This window comes from Eriocheir sinensis, unplaced genomic scaffold, assembly GCF_024679095.1.
Source record: "Eriocheir sinensis breed Jianghai 21 unplaced genomic scaffold, ASM2467909v1 Scaffold400, whole genome shotgun sequence".
NCBI classification, from domain to species: Eukaryota; Metazoa; Arthropoda; class Malacostraca; order Decapoda; family Varunidae; genus Eriocheir; species Eriocheir sinensis.
The window spans coordinates 310,503-332,500 of record NW_026111722.1 but is presented as its reverse complement, the minus strand read 5'-3'; the positions used below and the strand labels follow the sequence as shown (position 1 = coordinate 332,500).

Genomic DNA, 21,998 nt, shown 5'->3' with positions numbered 1-21,998 from the left:
AACCATATGAGGCGGTGGCGGGGTTGGCGTGCGAGGAACAGGAGGAGGCGGTGGCGTGGGTGAAGTGCGAGGAACCATATGAGGCGGTGGCGGGGCTAGCGTGCGAGGGACAGGAGGAGGCGGTGGCGGGGGTGGAGTGCGAGGAACCATATGAGGCGGTGGCGGGGTTAGCGTGCGAGGAACAAGAGGAGGCGGTGGCGTGGGTGGAGTGCGAGGAACCATATGAGGCGATGGCGGGGTTGGCGTGCGAGGAACAGGAGGAGGCGGTGGCGGGGGTGGCGTGCGAGGGACAGGAGGAGGCGGTGGGGTGGGTGGCGTGCGAGGAACCATATGAGGCGGTGGCGGGGGTTGCGTGCGAGGAACAGGAGGAAGCGGTGGCGGAGGTAGAGTGCGAGTAACCATATGAGGCGATGGCGGGGGTGGAGTGCGAGGAACCCGAGGAGGCGGTGGCGGGGGTGGCGTGCGAGGAACCATATGAGGCGATGGCGGGGTTGGCGTGCGAGGAACAGGAGGAGGCGGTGGCGTGGGTGGCGTGCGAGGAACCATATGAGGCGGTGGCGGGGGTGGAGTGCGAGGAACAGGAGGAGGCGGTGGCGTGGGTTGAGTGCGAGGAACCATATGAGGCGGTGGCGGGGTTGGCGTGCGAGGAACAGGAGGAGGCGGTGGCGGGGTGGAGTGAGGAACCATGAGGCGGTGGCGGGGTTGGTGCGAGGAACAGGAGGAGGCGGTGGCGTGGGTGGAGTGCGAGGAACCATATGAGGCGGTGGCGGGGTTAGCGTGCGAGGGACAGGAGGAGGCGGTGGCGTGGGTGGAGTGCGAGGAACCATATGAGGCGGTGGCGGGGTTAGCGTGCGAGGGACAGGAGGAGGCGGTGGCGGGGGTGGAGTGCGAGGAACCATATGAGGCGGTGGCGGGGTTTGAGTGCGAGGAACAGGAGGAGGCGGTGGCGGGGGTGGAGTGCGAGGGACAGGAGGAGGCGGTGGCGGGGGTGGAGTGCGAGGGACAGGAGGAGGCGGTGGCGTGGGTGGAGTGCGAGGGACAGGAGGAGGCGGTGGCGGGGGTGGAGTGCGAGGGACAGGAGGAGGCGGTGGCGGGGGTGGAGTGCGAGGAACCATATGAGGCGGTGGCGGGGTTGGCGTGCGAGGAACCATATGAGGCGGTGGCTGGGTTGGCGTGCGAGGAACCATATGAGGCGGTGGCGGGGGTGGAGTGCGAGGGACAGGAGGAGGCGGTGGCGTGGGTGGAGTGCGAGGAACCATATGAGGCGGTGGCGGGGTTAGCGTGCGAGGGACAGGAGGAGACGGTGGCGTGGGTGGAGTGCGAGGAACCATATGAGGCGGTGGCGGGGTGGAGTGCGAGGGACAGGAGGCGGTGGCGGGGGTGGAGTGCGAGGAACCGGAGGAGGCGGTGGCGGGGGTGGAGTGAGGGACAGTAGGAGGCGGTGGCGGGGTGGAGGTGAGGAACCATATGAGGCGGTGGCGGGGGTGGCGTGTGAGGGACAGGAGGAGGAGGCGGTGGCGTGGGTGGAGTGCGAGGAACCATATGAGGCGGTGGCGGGGGTGGAGTGCGAGGGACAGGAGGAGGCGGTGGCGTGGGTGGAGTGCGAGGAACCATATGAGGCGGTGGCGGGGTTAGCGTGCGAGGGACAGGAGGAGGCGGTGGCGGGGGTGGAGTGCGAGGAACCATATGAGGCGGTGGCGGGGTTGGCGTGCGAGGGACAGGAGGCGGTGGCGGGGGTGGAGTGCGAGGAACCATATGAGGCGGTGGCGGGTTGGCGTGCGAGGGACAGGAGGAGGCGGTGGCGGGGGTGGAGTGCGAGGAACCATAGGAGGCGGTGGCGGGGTTGGAGTGCGAGGGACAGGAGGAGGTGGCGTGGGTGGAGGTACAGGAGGAGGCGGTGGCGGGGGTGGCGTGCGAGGAACAGGAGGAGGCGGTGGCGGGGGTGGAGTGCGAGGAACCATATGAGGCGGTGGCGGGGTTGGCGTGCGAGGAACAGGAGGAGGCGGTGGCGGGGGTGGAGTGCGAGGAACAGGAGGAGGCGGTGGCGGGGGTGGAGTGCGAGGAACAAGAGGCGGTGGTGGGGGTGTGTGAGGAACATATGAGGAGGCGGTGGGTGGAGTGTGAGGAACAGGAGGCGGTGGCGTGGGTGGCGTGCGAGGAACAGGGGGAGGCGGTGGCGGGGTTAGCGTGCGAGGAACAGGAGGAGGCGGTGGCGGGGGTGGAGTGCGAGGAACAGGAGGAGGCGGTGGCGGGGTTGGCGTGCGAGGAACAGGAGGAGGCGGTGGCGGGGGTGGAGTGCGAGGAACAGGAGGAGGCGGTGGCGGGGGTGGAGTGCGAGGAACAGGAGGAGGCGGTGGCGGGGGTGGCGTGCGAGGAACAGGAGGAGGCGGTGGCGGGGTTGGAGTGCGAGGAACAGGAGGAGGCGGTGGCGGGGTTGGCGTGCGAGGAACAGGAGGAGGCGGTGGCGGGGTTGGCGTGCGAGGAACAGGAGGAGGCGGTGGCGGGGTTGGCGTGCGAGGAACAGGAGGAGGCGGTGGCGGGGGTGGAGTGCGAGGAACAGGAGGAGGCGGTGGCGGGGTTGGCGTGCGAGGAACAGGAGGAGGCGGTGGCGGGGGTGGAGTGCGAGGAACCATATGAGGCGGTGGCGGGGTTGGCGTGCGAGGAACAGGAGGAGGCGGTGGCGTGGTGGAGTGCGAGTAACCATATGAGGCGATGGCTGGGGTGCGAGGGACAGGAGGAGGTGGCGGGGGTGGCGTGCGAGGAACCAGGAGGAGGCGGTGGCGGGGTGGAGTGCGAGGAACAGGAGGAGGCGGTGGCGGGGTGGAGTGCGAGGAACCAGGAGGAGGTGGTGGGGTTAGCGTGCGAGGAACAGAAGGAGGCGGTGGCGTGGGAGGCGTGCGAGGACCAGGAGGAGGCGGTGGTGGGGTGGCGTGCGAGGAACAGGAGGCGGTGGCAGGGTGGCGTGCGAGGGACAGGAGGAGGCGGGGGCTGTGGTGGCGTGCGAGTAAAAGGAGGAGGCGGTGGCGGGGTTGGCGTGCGAGGGAAAGGAGGAGGCGGTGGCGTGGGTGGCGTGCGAGGGAAAGGAGGAGGCGGTGGCGGGGGTGGAGTGCGAGGGACATGAGGAGGCGGTGGCGGGGGTGGCGTGCGAGGAACAGGAGGAGGCGGTGGCGGGGGTGGAGTGAGGAGAAGGAGGTGGCGGGGTGGCGTGAGGGACAGGAGGAGGCGGTGGCGGGGGTGGCGTGCGAGGACAGGAGGAGGCGGGGGCCGGGGTGGCTTGCGAGCTACAGCAGGAGGCGGTGGCCGGGGTGGCGTGCGAGGTACAGGAGGAGGCGTTGGCGAGGTGACGTGCGAGGGAGAGGAGGAGGCGGTGGCGGGGTGGCGTGAGGGACAGGAAGAGGCGGCGGCGGGGGTGTCGTGCGAGGGACAGGAGGAGGCGGAGGCTTGGGTGGCATTCGAGGGACAGGAGGAGGCGGTGGCAGGGGTGGCATTCGAGGGACAGGAGGCGGCGGTGGCGGGGTGGCGTGCGAGGGAAACGAGGAGGCGGCGGCGGGGGTGTCGTGCGAGGGACAGGAGGAGGCGGTGGCTTGGGTGGCATTCGAGGGACAGGAGGAGGTGGTTGCGGGGGTGGCGTGCGAGGGACAGGAGGAGGCGGTGGCGGGGTATGGCGTGTGAGGGACAGGAGGAGGCGGTGGGGTGTCGTGCAAGGGACAGGAGGAGGCCGTGGCGGCGGTTGCGTTCGAGGGACAGAAGGAGGCGGTGGCGGGGGTGGCGTGCGACGGACAGTAGAAGGCGGTGGCGGCGTTCAATAGATTGGAGGTGGTGGTGGCGGGGGTTGCGTGCGAGGGACATGAGAATGCAATGGCAGGGTTGGCGTGCGAGGGACAGGAAGAGGCGGTTACGGCGGTGACGTTCGAGGGAGAGTAGAATGAGATGGCGGTTGTGGCGTGTGAGGGAAAGGAGGAGGCGGTGGCGTGGGTGGTGTGCGAGGGAAAGGAGGAGGCTGTGGCATGGGTGGCGTGTGAGGGAAAGGAGGAGGCGGCGCCGGGGGTTTCGTGCTAGGGAAACGAGGAGGCGGCGGCGGGGGTGTCGTGCGAGGGACAGGATGAGGCTGAGGCGGGGCTGTCGTGGGAGGCACAGGAGGAGGCGGCGGCGCGGTGTCGTGCAAGATAAACGAGGAGGCGGTGGGGGAGTCGTGAGAGGCAAAGGAGGAGGCGGTGGCGAAGATGGCGTGGAATGGACTGGAGGAGGCGGTGGCGGGTTTTCCGTCTGAGAAACAGGAAGAAGCGGCGGGGTTGGCGTGAGGGACAGGAGGAGGCGGTGGCGGTGGTGGCGTGCGAGGACAGGAGGAGGCGGTGGCGCGTCGTGCAAGGGAAAGGAGGAGGCAGTGGTTTGGGTGGCGTACGAATGACTGAAGGAGGCGGTGGGGCGGTCGGCGTGCGAGAGACAGGAGGAGGCGGCGGCGGTGGTGGCATGCGAAGGACAATAGAAGGCGGTGGCGGGGTTGGCGTGCGAAGGACAGGAGGAGGCGGTGGCGGGGGTGGCGTGCGTGGAACCATATGAGGCGATGGCGGGGTTAGCGTGCGATGAACAGTAGCAGGCGGTGGCGGCGTTCGATAGATAGGAGGAGGAGGTTGCGGGGGTGGCGTGCGAGGGACAGGAGGATGCAATGGCAGGGTTGGCGTGCGAGGGACAGGAGTAGGCGGCTACGGGGGTGACGTTCGAGGGATAGTAGGAGGCGGTGGCGGGGATAACGCTCGAGGAAAAGGAGTAAGCGGTGGAATGGGTGTCGTGCGATGGAAAGGAGGAGGCGGCGGCAGGGGTGTCGTGCGAGGGAAACGAGGAGGCGGCGGCGGGGGTGTCGAGCGAGGGAAAGGAGGAGGCTGGCGGCGGGGGTGTCGTGCGAGGGAAACGAGGAGGCGGCGGCGGGGGTGTCATGCGAGGGAAAGGAGGAGGCGACGGCGAAGGTGTCGTGCAATGGACAGGAGGAGGCGGTGGCAGGTTTGCCGTCCGAGAAACAGGAAGAAGCGGCGGCGGGGTTGGCGTGCGAAGGACAGGAGGAGGCGGTGGCCGGCGCGTCGTGCAAGGGAAAGGAGGAGGCAGTGGCTGGGGTGGCGTACGAATGACTGAAGGAGGCGGTGGTGCGGTCGGCGTGCGAGAGACAGGAGGAGGCGGTGGCGGTGGTGGCATGCGAAGGACAACAGAAGGCGGTGGCGGGGTTAGAGTGCGAGGGACAGGAGGAGGCGGCCGCGTTAGTGGCGTTCGAAAAATAGGGGGAGGCAGAGGCGGGGGTGGAGTGCGAGAGTCAGGAGGAGTCGGAAGCAGGGTTTGCGTGCGAGGGACAGGAGGAGCCGTCTGCGGGGATGGCGTGCGAGAGACATGAGGATCCCATGGCGTGTGTGGTGTGCGAGGGACAGGAGGAGGCGTTGTCGGGAGTGGCGTGCGAGGGACAGGAGGAGACTGTGGCGGGGGTGGCGTGCGAGGGAAAGGAAGAGGCGGTGGCGGGGGTGGCATGCGAGGGACAAGCGGAAGCGGATGCGGGGGTGGCGTGCAAGGGACAGAAGGAGTCGGATGCGGGGGTGGCGTGCAAGGGACAGAAGGAGTCGGATGCGGGGGTGGCGTGCAAGGGACAGAAGGAGTCGGATGCGGGGGTGGCGTGCAAGGGACAGAAGGAGGCGGTGCCGGGGGTGGCGTGCGAGGGACAGTAGGAGGCGAAAGCGGGGCTGGCGTGGGAGGGACAGGAAGAGGCGGTGGCGGGGGTGGCGTGCGAGGGACAGGAGGAGGCGGTGGGGGGGGTGCCGTGCTAGGGACAATAGAAGGCGCTGGCGGGGGTGGCGTGGGAGGGACAGGAAGAGGCGGTGGCGGGGTTGGTGTGCGAGGGACTGGAAGAGGCTCTGGCGGGGAGGGACAGGAGGAGGCGGTGGCGTGCGAGGGACAGGAGGAGACTGTGGCGGGGGTGGGGTGTGAGGGACAGTATGAGGCTGTAGCGGGGTTAACGTTCGAGGGACAGGAGGAGGCGGTGGCGAGGGTGGCGTTCGAGGGACAGGAGGGTTACGTTCGAGGGACAGGAGGAGGCGGTGGCGAGGTTGGTGTTCGAGGGACAGGAGTAGGCGATGGAGAGGTTTGCGTGCGAGGGACAGCAGGAGGCGGCGGCGGGGATGGCGTGCGTTTTACATGAGGAGGTGGTGGCGGGGGTGGCGTGCGAGAGACAGAAGGAGGTGGTGGCGGGGGTGGCGTGCGAGTGACAGGAGGATGTGGTGGCGTGGGTGACATTCGAGGGACAGGAGGAGGCCATGGTGTGGATCGTGTGCGAGGGACAGGAGGAGGCGGTGGCGTAGGAGGCGTTCGGACGACAGGAGGAGGCGGTGGCGTAGATGGCGTGCGAGAGACAGGAGGAGGCGGTGGCGGGGGTGGCGTGCGAGGGATAGGAGGAGGAGTTGGAGGGGATAAAAAGGAGGAGGGGGTTGTGAGGGTGGCGTGCGAGGGACAGGAGGATGTAATGGCAGGGTTGGCGAGCGAGGGACAGGAGGATATGGTGGCGTGGGTGACATTCAAGGGACAGGAGGAGGCCGTGGCGTGGATCGTGTGCGAGGGACAGGAGGCGATAGCGTGGGTGGCGTTCGAGGGGCAGGAGGAGGCTGTGGCGTAGATGGCGTGCGAGGGACAGGAGGAGGCGGTGGCGGGCGTGGCGTGCGAGGGAAAGGAAGAGGCGGTGGCGGAGGATCGTGCAAGGGAAAGGAGGATGCAATGGCAGGGTTGGCGCGCGAGGGAAAGGAGGAGCGGTGGCGGGGATAACGATCGAGGGAAAGGAGTAGACGGTGGCATGGGTGGCATGTGAGAGAAAGGAGGAGGCGGCGGCGGGGGTTTCGTGCGAGGGAAAGGAGGAGGCGGCGGCGGGGGTGTCGTGCGAGGGAAACGAGGAGGCGGCGGCGGGGGTGTCGTGCGTGGGAAAGGAGGAGGCGGCGGCGAAGTTGGCGTGCAATGGACTGGAGGATTCGTTGGCAGGTTTGCCGTCCGAGAAACAGGAAGATGCGGTGACGGGGGTTGCGTACGAAGGACAGGAGGAGGCGGTGGCCGGGTCGTCGTGCGAGGGACAGGAGGAGGCGGTGGCGAGGATGGCGTACGAATGACTGAAGGAGGCGGTGGTGCGGTCGGCGTGCGAGAGACCGGAGGAGGCGGCGGCGGTGGTGGCATGGAAAGGACAATAATAGGCGGCGGCGGGGTTGGCGTGCGAGGGACAGGAGGAGGCGGTGGTGGGGGTGGCGTGCGAGGAACCATATGAGGCGGTGGCGGGGTTAGCGTGCGAGGGACAGGAGGAGGCGGCAGCGTGGGTGGCGTTCGAAAAACAGGGGAGGCGGAGGCGGGGGTGGAGTGCGAGAGTCAGGAGGAGTCGGTGGCAGGGTTGGCGTGCGAGGGACAGGAGGAGACGGCTGCGGGGATGGCGTGCGAGAGACAGGAGGAGCCCATGGCGTGGGTGGTGTGCGAGGAACAGGAATAGGTGTTGTCGGGAGTGGCGTGCGAAGGACAGGAGGAGACTGTGGCGGGGGTATCGTGCGAGGGAAAGGAAGAGGCTGCAATTAGTTTAACGTCGGTGGCAGTAAAAACATTCGAGTCTATTATAGATGAAAATATCCGTGACCACCTAGTCCTAGAGAAACAGCCTGATCAATGGCCCCCACCTTGGGTTCATTAATCAAGGCTAGATCTTGACTGACTTTATTTATTTTTTTATTTTTACAAAAAGTGGCAAATACGTAAGGACAACAGTTATGATATTGTATATCTTAATTTTAGTAAAGCATTCGACAAAGAACCTCACCAATAACTTTGACGACAATTAAAGCCCATGGGTTTGAAGGTAGATGGATCATGGTGTGGTTCAGTGACAGGAAGCAGAGTTCTGGGTTCAGGTAGTACATGGGGATAATGGGATTGGGTTCGAGGTACTAAGTCTGATGCAAATATCAAGATACTTTGGGTGGAGCAGGTGCGGGAATTCCCTACCCGGCAGCATTGTCGCTTCAACCACAACAAGGCATACAATTTCATATGTCGGTTGTTTAGTATTTGATATAGTTTTTAAATTTTTGTATATGGTAAAACAAGTCTATATTATGTTGTGAATGTATCGAATTTTAGAATAGTAACGATGATTTATGTATGGAAATGAATTCAACCGTTTGCTACCCAGCGACGTTGTCATGTCTATGGTCAAGGTCGCCGGGTGACCCCCTGTGGACCTCGGGTTGCCCCGGGCCATTATTCCCTGGTAGAGAGGAAGCGGGTGAGAGAGGGGGAGGGAAGGTAGCGGTAGCCAAGGTCCAGCCCATGAGACAGATGCAAGGATTTCTTGACAACATTTTATCAGTGTCTTTTTACCGATACCCTCGCTACACTTGACCCGATAAAAACAGTTCCATTTTGTGAGCTTTGTTCTCCGTTCATTTTGCAATTGGCAAGGAACCTATAATATGGCCCCTCGGGCCAAATTTGTGGCTTTACCGTGTAGCAGCGACGGGCCAAATTTGTGCCATGATATAGACCCCCAAAAAATAGATGATGCATAAACCGATCACAAAACGCTTTGGTATATATTATGAAATGATTTGTGTGAGTGATGATTTTTTTCTCATTTTTCTCGCTCAGAAGGACCATTAAGAAACATGATCCCTGTGGCTACAGGGTTAATAGTCCATTCATATCCTTGTGTATCCGTGTTATTTCCTTCACCTCGTTCTCCACTGCTCTCCCTCTCTGTCCCATTCCCGGTCTCCCTCAATCCTCTCTCTCACCTCCCAGCCCTCCCTCCCGCCCAGCCACTGTCACTCCCTTAATCCCATAATCGTCACTCCCTTAATCCCCATAATCCTTAGATCGCGATATTATTGACAATTAGTCCCGTTCTAATGCGTTTACAAACCCAACTCATTAATCGATTCCTACTTTACTCTCTCTCTCTCTCTCTCTCTCTCTCTCTCTCTCTCTCTCTCTCAAGATTAAGTAATATGTATAGTGTTTTGATGTGTTTCTGTTAATATTTTTGAAACTATGAGGTTTGTGGAGAAACGAGAGGGAGGAGGAAGTGGAGGTGGAGGTGGAGGTGTAAGTGGAGGTGGAGATGGAGAAGGAGGAGGAGGTGAAGTTGGAGGTGGAAGTGGAGGTGGAGAAGGAGAAGGAGGAAGAGGTGAAGGTGGAGGAGGAGGTAACTTTATTCTCTTACAGTCCTCATATAAGGCAACCACGAGGTCTGTTTTTTTTTCTTTTTAAAGGAGGAGGAGGAGGAACAAAGAAACACAAAGAGAGAACAAACAACAGCAGGCCTGCTGGTCCTTACGAGGCTGTTTGTGATAAGCTACACTAACTATCTAATCAAAGGTGGAAGATGAAGGACAGCAAAGGCGAAGGCCGTGGTGAGCAAATCAGGGAAGTAAAGTAACGGAACAGGCCTTCCTGGCGAGCGTCGCAGGGCTCAGGGCTCCGGCAGGGCGCCTCGGCTCCCCCGGAGCGTCCACGGAGGTGTCGGAGATCCCGAGGGTCCGGGGGTTGGGGGGGCGTGAAGTGGCAGCAAGACATGCAGTTACTGACCTCTTATTAGCCAGACGACGCGTTAATGACACGTTCCAATGGAAGGTTCGACGCATGGGGAGGTACAATTCCCCTAAGCAAGGCAAGTGTCATGCCAACTACGATAAAAACGAAAATCCAAAAAATTACAAAAACAAAAATCCAAAAAAAATAGTCTTGTTTTGCTTTGTTTAAAGCATCTTGTATGTTGGTATGGCGGGTCTTCTCTGGGGAGGAGGAGACTAACGCGTTCCAACATACAAAACCAGGAAAAGACGACATGGAAACACCGAGAGAAGGAAGGGGAAGAAGGGAACACCAGAAGAAGGAAAATGAAGAGAAGTAACACTAGAAGAGGGCATATGAAGTAACACAAGAAGAAGGAAGTTGAAAAGAGTAACACAAGAAAAAGGAATTTGAAAAGAGTAACACAGAAGAAGGTATTGAAAAGAGTTACACAGAAGAAGGAATTTGAAAAGAGTAACACAGAAGAAGGTATTGAAAAGAGTAACACAGAAGAAGGTATTGAAAAGAGTAACACAGAAGAAGGTATTGAAAAGAGTTACACAGAAGAAGGTATTGAAAAGAGTAACACAGAAGAAGGTATTGAAAAGAGTAACAAAGAAGGTATTGAAAAGAGTAACACAGAAGAAGGTATTGAAAAGAGTTACACAGAAGAAGGTATTGAAAAGAGTAACACAGAAGAAGGTATTGAAAAGAGTTACACAGAAGAAGGTATTGAAAAGAGTAACACAGAAGAAGGTATTGAAAAGAGTTACACAGAAGAAGGTATTGAAAAGAGTAACACAGAAGAAGGTATTGAAAAGAGTAACACAGAAGAAGGTATTGAAAAGAGTTACACAGAAGAAGGTATTGAAAAGAGTAACACAAGAAGAAGGAATTTGAAGATAAATAACACAAGAAGAAGAAATGTGAAGTAACACCGGAAGGAAAATGCAGAGAAGTAACACTAGAAAAATGAAAATGGAAATGAAAAGAATCATCCACCTTTCGGCCCAAACCAACATCACAAAATTATGGGCGAGTCTCTTCTGGGAGGAAAGCGGCTCGTTCAGACCCAGGAACACCAGAAAGGATGATAGAAACATCAAGAAAAGGAAAACAGAAAAGTCATCCACCTTTCGGCCCCTGGGGCCGCAGGGTGGGTGACGGGTGAATCTCCTCTGGGGAGAAGGAGGCTAACCCACACAGTCAAGATAGAGGCTAGAGAAAGGAAATTAAATCATCGAGAAAAGAAAATGAAATTACAATATCAAGAAAATAACTAAAAAGTCATCGAGCTTTCGGCCCCTGGGGCCGCAGGGCGGGTGACGGGTGAGTCTTCTGGGGAGGAGGAGGCTCATCCACAGCCAGCAACACCAACAGAAAGAAAAGAAAAGAAAACATCATGAGAAAAGAAAAGAAAACATCAAGAGAAAAGGAAAAGAAAAGAAAAGAACAAAGTAAACAAAGCAAAACAAGACAAAACAAAAACAAAACAAAATAAAACAAATTAAAACAACATTATAAATATATAAATAAACAACTGTATAACAAACAATATAATTTAGCTACTGGGACTGCTCAAACGATCGAGATCAGCTTGGAAGTGTTCTTTATCCGTTGTCGTAGTGACTCTGCTGGCTATGTTTGTATCGTCGGCAAATTTCGATATTTTACACGATAGCCCCTCGTCAATGTCATTTACGTACACTAAAAACAGAACAGGTCCCAACATCGACCCCTGTGGAACACCGGTTTTGACATCTCGCCAGTCAGATAACATAAGAACATAAGAACGTTGGAATCTGCAAGAGGCTGATAGGCCTATACAAGGCAGTTCCTTTGACCCTAGACTCCCGTGTATCTAACCCCACCTAGTATCGCTGTCCATGAATTTATCTCATCTATTTTTGAATGTGACAATTGTATTGGCACTCACCACATGACTGCTAAGCCTATTCCACTCATTCACAACCCTGTTGGTTAAACAAATTTTTGCCTATGTCCCTGTTAAATCTGAATTTATCCAGTTTAAACCCATTACTTCGTGTCCTACCCGGTTCTCTTACCAACAAAACCTTATGAATATCTCCCTTATTAAAGCCCTTCATCCATTTATAAACCTCGATCATGTCTCCACGCACCCTTCGCCTTTCTAGAGAATGCAAGTTTAACTGTTTGAGTCTTTCCTCGTATGGCAAGTTTCTCAACCCCTGAATCATCTTAGTCATCCTCCTCTGCACTGATTCTAACATTTTGATATCCATTCTATAGTAAGGTGACCAGAACTGAACCGCATAGTCAAGATGAGGTCTAACTAATGCTAAATATAGTTTGAGGAAGACTTCGGCGCTTCTGTTGCTTACGCTCCTTGAAATAAATCCCAGTACCCTATTTGCTCGATTTCTAGCTTGAATGCATTGTGCCCTTGGACAGAGATCAGAGCTCACTAAGACCCTAAATCTCTCTCGCACCCAGACCTGCGTATGAGAGTGTCATTTAAGCAATAGTTGTGAGAGGGGTTGTTCCTACCTACACTCAGAATACTGCACTTCCCTACATTGAACTCCATCTGCCATTTATCCGCCCAGTCATACAATCTGTTTAGTTCATCCTGAAGAATACTAGCGTCCTGATCCGACTCAATTACACTACCGATCTTGGTATCATCTGCAAATTTACTGACATCACTACTGATTCCTGTATCTAAATCATTGATATAAATAATAAACAATAGTGGACTATTACCGAACCTTGTGGGACCCTAATCGTAACACATCCCCAGTCAGATCTTTTACCATAGATTGCACTCATTGCTTCCTATTGCTAAGCCACGCCTTGACCCAGTTCAAAACCTTACCCTCTTCACCGTGAGCCTGTAATTTAAGCAACAGTCGTTGGTGAGGAACTTTGTCAAACGCCTTACTAAAATCAAGATAGATTACATCATAGTTTTCATCTCTGTCTGCCGCCTCAAATATTTTACTGTAGAGGGACAAGACATTAGTGAGGCATGACCTACCTTTAGTGATCCCATGCTGCGAGTCATGAATTAAGCTGTGTTTCTCTAGATGCTCCCGAATGTTCCTGGCTATTATGGACTCCAGCATCTTGCCTATAACCGATGTTAAGCTAACTGAGCGATAGTTTGAAGCAGCTGACCTGTCCCTCTTTTTGAAAATCGGCGTCACATTAGCTACTTTCCATAAGCTGGGCACATAGCCAGTATTTACCGACATCTTAAAGATGTCGGTTAGTGGGCCACTGATTACATCATCTAATTCCTTTAATACCCTCGGAAATATCCCGTCAGGACCTGGCGACTTTTTCTTCTTAAGCTTATCTATCATATCCTGAACTATTTACCTGGTAATGATTATATCCCTCAATTTATCGCCATCCCCACCCTCGTACTCCTGAACCCTTCCCTGAATAGTTGTTTGATCCTCTTGTGTGAATACTGAAAGGAAGTAGTCGTTCAACAATGTGCCATATTTTCGTAATTTTCTACTAGCTCCCCTGTGTTTGTTTTCAGCGGTCCAATTTTCTCCCGTGTTTTTGTTCTATACATCTGAAAGAAGCCCTTAGGCTTACTTTTCGCCTTATTTGCACCTTTGATCCCATAATTCCTTTTTGCAATCCTGGTGTTTTTCTTCACTAATCTAGACAGTTCGACATACCGGCCCCTGAGATGTGTCTCACCATTCTTTATTTTCTGATAAATTCCCTTCTTTAACCCTATCTCGTGTTTTAGTCCACGAGTCATCCACTTAGGATCATTGTTTTCTTTCCTAAATGTTCGCTGTGGTATATGCTGTCCTTGCCCCTCTGCTATTACTCTAACTAGATTATTGTAAGACATTTCCACCTGGGTCTCCTGGCTCTCATGAATCCCTAAATTACCCCATTATATCCCTTCAAGATGTCTTCGAAGCCGCTCGTAATTTGCTCTTCTAAAATCTGGCACTAACACTGGGTTTGGTTCGCGGGATACTGCCCAGTCAAAGGTAAAACGAACAGTTCTGTGGTCACTATTTCCTAGATCTCCACCCACATCCAGCTCATGTAGCAAGTTTCCATTATTCGTTAGGACTAAGTCTAATATGTTATCCCTTCAGGTAGGCTCAGTAACTGCCTGCTTAAGGAAGTTATCTTGTATAACTTCAAGAAAATCCTCTACTTCCAAGTCAAAAACTAGGTCTTCCCAGTATACATTCCTATAATTAAGTCCCCCATTACGCAGACATTTCTACTTCTACTCGCCCTGCCAATCTCCTGTATTAGAGTGGCACCTCGATATTGAGAAGAAGATGAAAGCACATCGATATTGAGGAGCATATGAAAGCACCTTGATATTGAGGAGCATTTGAAAGCACCTCGATATTGAGGAGCAGATGAAAACACCTCGATACTGAGAAACAGATGAAAGCACCTTGATATTGAGGAGCAGATGAAAGCACCTCGATATTGAGGAGCAGATGAAAGCACCTTGATATTGAGGAGCAGATGAAAGCACCTCGATATTGAGGAGCAGATGAAAGCACCTCGATATTGAGAAACAGATTAAAGCACACCGATAATGAGGAGCAGATGAATGCACCTCTATATTGAGGAGCAGATGAAAGCACATCGATATTGAGGAGCAGATGAAAGCATCTTGATATTGTGGAGCAGATGAAAGCACTTCGATATTGAGGAGCAGATGAAAGCACATTGATAGTGAGGAGCAGATGCAAGCACATCGATATTGAAGAGCAGATAAAAGCACCTCCATATTGAGGAACAGATGAAAGCACATCGACATTGAGGAGCAGATAAAAGCACCTCGATATTGACGAGCACATGATAGCACCTCGATATTGAGGAGCAGATGAAAGCAACTCGATATTGAGGAGGATATGAAATCACCTTGATATTGAGGAGCACATAATAGCACCTCTATATTCAGGAGCAGATGAAAGCACCTCGATATTGAGGAACAGATGAAAGCCTCTCGATATGGAGGAGCACATGACACCACCTCGATATTGAGGAGCTGATGAAAGCACATCGATATTGAGGAGCAGATGATAGCACCTTGATATTGAGGAGCAGATGAAAGCACCTTAATATTGAGGAGCAGATGAAAGCACCTTGATATTGAGGAGCAGATAAAAGCACCTTTTTATTGAGGAGCAGATGAAAGCACCTTTTTATTGAGGAGCAGATGAAAGCACCTCGATATTGAGGAGCAGATGAAAGCACCTTAATATTGAGGAGCAGATGAAAGCATCTTTTATTGGATAGATGGTTAACCTTTTTATTGAGGAGCAGATGAAAGCACCTTTTTATTGAGGAGCAGATGAAAGCACCTTTTTATTGAGGAGCAGATGAAAGCACCTTAATATTGAGGAGCAGATGAAAGGATCTCGATATCGATGAGCAGATGAAAGGACATCAATACTGAGGAGCAGATGAAAGCACCTTGATATTGGGGAGCAGATGAAAGCACCTTGATATTGAAGAGCAGATGTAAACAGCTCCATATTGATTAGCGGATGAAAGCACCTCGATATTGAGGAAAAGATAATAGCACCTAGATTTTGATGAGCAGATGAAAGCAAATCGATATTGAAGTGCTGTTGAAAGCACATTGATATTGAGGAGCAGATGAAAGCACCTCGATATTGGGGAGCAGATGAAAGCACCTCCATATTGAGGAGCAGATGAAAGAACCTCGATATTGGGGAGCAGGTGAAAGCAGCTCGATATTGAGGAGCAGATCAAATCACCTCAATATTGAGGAGCAGATGAAATCACCTTAATATTGAGGAGCAGATGAAAGCACCTCGATATTGATGATCAGATGAAAACATCTCGTTATTGACGAGCACATGATAGCGCCTTGATATTGAGGAGCAGATGAAAGCACCTCGATATTGAGGAGCAGATGAAATCACCTCGATGTTGAGGAACAGATGAAAGCACATCGATATTGGGGAGCAGGTTAAAGCACATCGATATTGAGGAGCAAGTGAAAGCACCTTGATATTGAGGAGCAGATGAAAGCACATCGATATTGAGGAGCAGATGAAAGCACATCGATACTGAGGAGCAGATAAAAGCACTTCGATATTGAGGAGCAGATGAAAGCACATCGATATTGAGGAGCAGATGAAAGCACGTCGATATTGAGGAGCAGATAAAAGCACATCGATACTGAGGAGCAGATAAAACCACATCGATATTGAGGAGCAGATAAAAGCACTTCGATATTGGGGAGCGGGTGAAAGCACCTTGATATTGAGGAGCAGATAAAAGCACCTTGATATTGAGGAGCAGATGAAAGCACCTTGATATAGAGGAGCAGATGAAAGCACTTCGATATTGAGGAGCATATGAAAGCACCTTGATAAAGAGGATCAGATAAAAGCACCTTGATATTAAGGAGCATATGAAAGCACCTCGTATTGACGAACATATGAAAACACCTCGATATTGAGCAGCAGATGAAAGCACATCGATATCAAGGAGCATATGATACCAACTCGATATTGAGGAGCAGATGATACCACCACGATATTGATGAGCAGAGGAAAGCACCTTGATATTGAGGAGATGATGAAAGCACCTTGATATTGAGGAGCAGATGAAAGCGCCTCGAAACTCAGAAGCAGATGAAAGCAAATCGATAATGAGGAGCAGATGATTGCACTTCGATATTAATGAGCAGATGAAAGCACCTTGATATTAAGCAGCACATGATAGATCCTCGATATTTAGGAGCAGATGAAAGCACCTCAATATTGGGGAGCAGATGATAGCACCTCGATATTGAGGAACAGATAAAAGCAACTCGACATTCAGAAGCAGATGAAAGCACCTCGATATTTGCGAGAAGATGAAATCACATCGATATTGAAGAGCAGATGAAAGCACCTCGATATTGAGGAGAAGATGAAAGCACCTTGATATTGAGGAGCAGATGAAAGCACCTCGATATTGAGGAGCAGGTGAAAGCACATCGATATTGAGGAGCAGATTAAAGCACCTCGATATTGACGAGCACCTAATAGCACCTTGATATTGAGGAACAGGTGAAGCCACCTCGATATTGAGGAGGAGATGATAGCACCTTGATATTGAGGAGCACATGATAGCATCTCGATATTGAGGAGCACATGATACCACCTCGATATTGAGGAGCAGATGAAAGCACAAAGATATTGAGGAGCAGATAATAGCATCTCGATATTGAAGAGCAGATGAAAGCACCTCGATATTGAGGAGCAGATGAACGCACCTCGATATTAAGGAGTAGATGAAAGCACTTCGATATTGATGAGCAGATGAAAGCACCTCGATATTAAGGATTAGATGAAAGCACTTCGATATAGATGAGCAGAAGAAAGCACATCGATATCAAGGAGCATATGATACCAACTCGATATTGAGGAGCAGATGAAAGCACCTCGATATTGATGAGCAGATGAAAGCACCTCGATATCAAGGAGTAGATGAAAGCACTTCGATATTGAGGAGCAGATGAAAGCACCTTGATACTGAGCAGCAGATGAAAGCAACTTGTTATTGAGAAGCAGATGAAAGCACCTCGATATAGAGGAGCAGGTGAAAGCACATCAATATTGAGGAGCAGATAAAAGCAAATTAATATTGAGGAGCAGATGAAAGCACCTTGATATTGAGGAGCATATGTAAACAGCTCACTATTGATTAGCAGATGAAAGCACCACGATATTGAGGAGCAGATGATAGCACCTCGATATTGAGGAGCAGATGAAAGCACCTCGATATTGAGAAACAGATGAAAGCACATCGATAATGAGGAGCAGATGAAAGCACCTCGATATTGAGTAGCAGATAATACCACATCGATATTGAGAAGCAGATGAAAGCATCTTGATATTGAGGAGCAGATGAAAGCACCTCGATATTGAGGAGCAGATGAAAGAACATCGATATTGAGGAGCAGATGAAAGCACCTCGATATTGAGTAGCAGATGAAAGAACCTCGATATTGAGGAGCAGATGAAAGCACATCGATAATTAGGAGCAGATGAAAGCACCTCGATATTGAGGAGCAGATGAAAGCATAACGATATTGAGGAGCAGATGATAGCACCTCGATATTGATGAGCAGATGAAAGCATCTCGATATTGAGGAGCAGATGAAAGCACATCGATGTTCATGAGCAGATGAAAGCACATCGATATTGGGGAGCAGATGATAACACCTCGATATTGATCAGCAGATGATAGCACATCGATATTGAGGAGTAAATGAAACCACATCGATAATGAGGAGCAGATGAAAGCACCTCGATATTGAGGAGCGGATGAAAGCATATCGATATTGAGGAGCAGATGATAGCACTTCGATATTGATGAGCAGATGAAAGCACCTCGATATTGAGGAGCAGATGAAAGCACCTCGATATTGATGACCAGATAAAAGCACCTCGTTATTAATGACCAGATGATAGCACCTCGATATTGATAAGCAGATGAAAGCACCTCGTTATTAAGGAGCAGATGAAAGCATATCGATATTGGGGAGGAGATGAAAGCACCTCGTTATTAAGGAGCAGATGATAGCACATCGATGTTGAGGAGCAGATGAAAAAACATCGATATTGAGGAGCAGATGAAAGCATATCGATATTGGGGAGCAGATGAAAGCACCTCGTTATTAAGGAGCAGATGATAGCACATCGATGTTGAGGAGCAGATGAAAAAACATCGATATTGAGGAGCAGATGAAAGCATATCGATATTGGGGAGCAGATGAAAGCACCTCGTTATTAAGGAGCAGATGATAGCACATCGATGTTGAGGAGCAGATGAAAAAACATCGATATTGAGGAGCAGATAGAAGCACCTCGATATTGAGGAGCCGGTGAACGCACATAGAGATTGGGGAGCAGGTGAAAGAACCTAGATATTGAGGTGCAGATGAATGCACCTTTATATTAAGGAGCAAATGAAAGCACATCGATAATGAGGAGCATTTGAAATCACATCGATATTAAGGAGCAAATGAAAGCACCTTGATATAGAGGAGCAGATGAAAGCGCCTTCATCTTGTGGGGCAGATGAAAGCACCTTGATATTGAGGAGCAGATGGAAGCACCTTGATATAGAGGAGCAGATGAAAGCACCTTGATATTGAGGAGCAGAGATGAAAGCACCTTGATATTGAGGAGCAGATGAAAGCACCTTGATATTGAGGAGCAGATGAAAGCACCTTGATATTGAGGAGCAGAGATGAAAGCACCTTGATATTGAGGAGCAGATGAAAGCACCTTGATACTGAGGAGCAGATGAAAGCACCTTGATACTGAGGAGCAGATGAAAGCACCTTGATATTGAGGAGCAGATGAAAGCACCTCGATATTGTGGAGCAGATGAAAGCACCTTGATATTGTGGTAGATGAAAGCACTGATACCGAGGAGCAGATGATATCACCTCGATAATGATGAGCAGATGAAAGCACATCGATATTGGGGAGCAGATGAAAGCACATCGATATTGGGGAGCAGATGAAAGCACATCGATATTGAGGAGCAGATGAAAGCACATCGATATTGGGAGCAGATGAAAGCACCTTGATATTGAGGAGCAGAGATGAAAGCACCTTGATATTGAAGATGAAAGCACCTTGATATTGAGGAGCAGAAGAAAGCACCTTGATATTGAGGAGAAGATGAAAGCACCTTGATATTGAGGAGCAGATGAAAACAGCTCAATATTGAGGAGCAGCTGAAAGCACCTCGTTATTGAGGATCAGATGATATCACCTCGATAATGATGACCAGATGAAAAAACATCGATATTGGGGAGCAGATGAAAGCACATCGATATTGGGTAGCAGATGAAAGCACATCGATATTGAGGAGCAGATGAAAGCACATCGATATTGGGGAGCAGATGAAAGCACATCGATATTGGGGAGCAGGTGAACGCACATCGATATTGAGGAGCATCTGAAAGCACCTTGATTTAGAGGAGCAAATGAAAGCATCTTGATATTAAGGAACAACTGAAAGCACCTTGACATTTAGAAACAGATGAAAGCACCTCGTTAATAAGGAGCAGATGAAAACACCTCCATTTTGAGGAGCAGATGAAAGCACCTCGATATTGAGGAGCCGATGATAGCACCTCGATATTAATGAGGAGACTAAAGCACATCGATATTGAGGAGCCGATGATAGCACCTCGATATTCATAAGCAGACTAAAGCACCTATATATTGAGGAGCCGATGATAGCACTTCGATATTGATGAGCAGAATAAAGCACATCGATATTGAGGAGCAGATGAAACCACCTCGATTTTGAGGAGCAGATGAAAGCACACTGATATTGATGAGGAGATAAAAGCACCTTGATATTGAGGAGCAGATGAAACCACCTCGATATTGAGGAGCAGATGATATCACATCAATATTGAGGAGAAGATAAAAGCACATTGATATTGAGGAGCAGATGAAAGCACCTTGATATTGAGGAGCAGATGATAGCACCTTGATATTGATCAGCAGATGAAAGCACATCGGTATTGGGGAGCAGATGATAGCGCCTCGATATTGATGAGCAGATGAAAGCACATCGATATTGAGGAGCAGATGAAAGCACCTCGATATTGAGGAGCAGATGATACCACCTTGATACTGAGGAGCAGATAAAAGCAGCTTGATATTGAGGAGCAGATGAAAGCACCTTGATATTTAGGAGCAGATGATAGCACCTTGATATTGATGAGCAGATGAAAGCACATCGGTATTGGGGAGCAGCTGATAGCGCCTCGATATTGATGAGCAGATGAAAGCACATTGATATTGAGGAGCAGATGAAAGCACCTCGATACTGAGGAGCAGATGAAAGCACTTAGATATTGAGGAGCAGATGAAAGCACTTAGATATTGAGGAGCAGATGAAAACACCTTGATATTGAGAAGCATATGAAAAGTCATTATTGAGGAGCATATGAAAGCACCTCGTTATTGAGGAGGAGATGATAGCACCTCGATATTGATGAGCAGATTAAAGCATATCGATATTGGGGAGCATATGATAGCACCTCGATATTAATGAGCAGATGAAAGCACATCGATGTAGAGGAGCAGATGAAAGCACATCGATATTGAGGAGCAGATAGAAGCATCTCGATATTTTGGAGCAGATGAAAGCATCTTGATATTGAGGAGCAGATGAAAGCACCTCGATAATGAGGAGCATTTGAAAGCACACCGATATTGAGGAGCAGGTGAAAGCACATCGATACTGAGGAGCAGATGAAAGCTCCTTGATATTAAGGAGCAGATGAAAGTACCTTGATATTGAGGAGCAGATGAAAGCACCTTGATATAGAGGAGCAGATGAAAGCACCTCGATATTGAGGAGCAGATGAAAGCACCTTGATATAGAGGAGCAGATGAAAGGAACTTAATATTGAGTTCAGAAGAAAGCACTTCGATACCGAGGAGCAGATGAAAGAACATAGATATTGAGGAGCAGATGAAAACACCTTGATATTGAGGAGCAGATGAAAACAGCTCAATATTGAGGAGCAGATGAAAGCACTTCGTTATTGAGGATCAGATGATGTCACCTCAAAATTGATGAGGAGATGAAAGCACATCGATATTGGGGAACAGATGATAACACCTCGATATTAATGAGCATATGAAAGCACATCGATATTGAGGAGCATATGAAAGCACATCGAAATTGAGGTGCAGATGGAAGCACCTCGATATTGAGGAGCAGGTGAAAGCACATCGAGATTGGGGACCAGGTGAAAGAAGCTAGGTATTGAGAAGCAGATGAAAGCACCTAGATATTAAGGAGCAGATGAAAGCACCTTTATATTAGGGAGCAGATGAAAGCGCCTCGATATTGAGGAGCAAGTGAACTCACATCGATATTGAGGAGCAGATGAAAGCACCTTGATATAGAGGAGCAGATGAAAGCACCTTGTTATTGAGGAGCAGATGAAAGCACCTTGATATTGAGGAGCAGATGAAAGCACCTTGATATAGAGGAGCAAATGAAAGCCCCGCCACCGCCTCTTCTTGTCTCTCCCACGGCAGCCCCGCCACCGCCTCTTCCTGTCTCTCCCACGCCAGCCCCGCCACCGCCTCTTCTTGTCTCTCTCACGCCAGCCCCGCCACCGCCTCTTCCTGTCTCTCCCACGCCAGCCCCGCCACCGCCTCTTCCTGTCTCTCCCACGCCAGCCCCGCCACCGCCTCTTCTTGTCTCTCTCACGCCAGCCCCGCCACCGCCTCTTCTTGTCTCTCCCACGCCAGCCCCGCCACCGCCTCTTCCTGTCTCTCCCACGCCAGCCCCGCCACCGCCTCTTCCTGTCTCTCCCACGCCAGCCCCGCCACCGCCTCTTCTTGTCTCTCTCACGCCAGCCCCGCCACCTCCTC

General features: G+C 51.7%; 1 long non-coding RNA gene across 14 annotated transcripts; it reads left to right on the top strand.

Moving 5' to 3' along the window:
• The first annotated feature begins 9,804 nt into the window (after positions 1-9,804).
• Positions 9,805-11,040, top strand: LOC126992110 (uncharacterized). Of its 14 annotated transcripts, none has more exons than XR_007746216.1 (3): positions 9,805-10,001; positions 10,111-10,164; positions 10,216-11,040. It is a non-coding gene; the product is annotated as an uncharacterized LOC126992110 (long non-coding RNA). The 14 variants fall into 14 exon arrangements; XR_007746210.1 differs by lacking the exon at positions 10,111-10,164 and adding an exon at positions 10,084-10,110 and having other exon boundaries at positions 10,189-11,040; XR_007746213.1 differs by having other exon boundaries at positions 10,084-10,164.
• Positions 11,041-21,998: the final 10,958 nt, after the last annotated feature.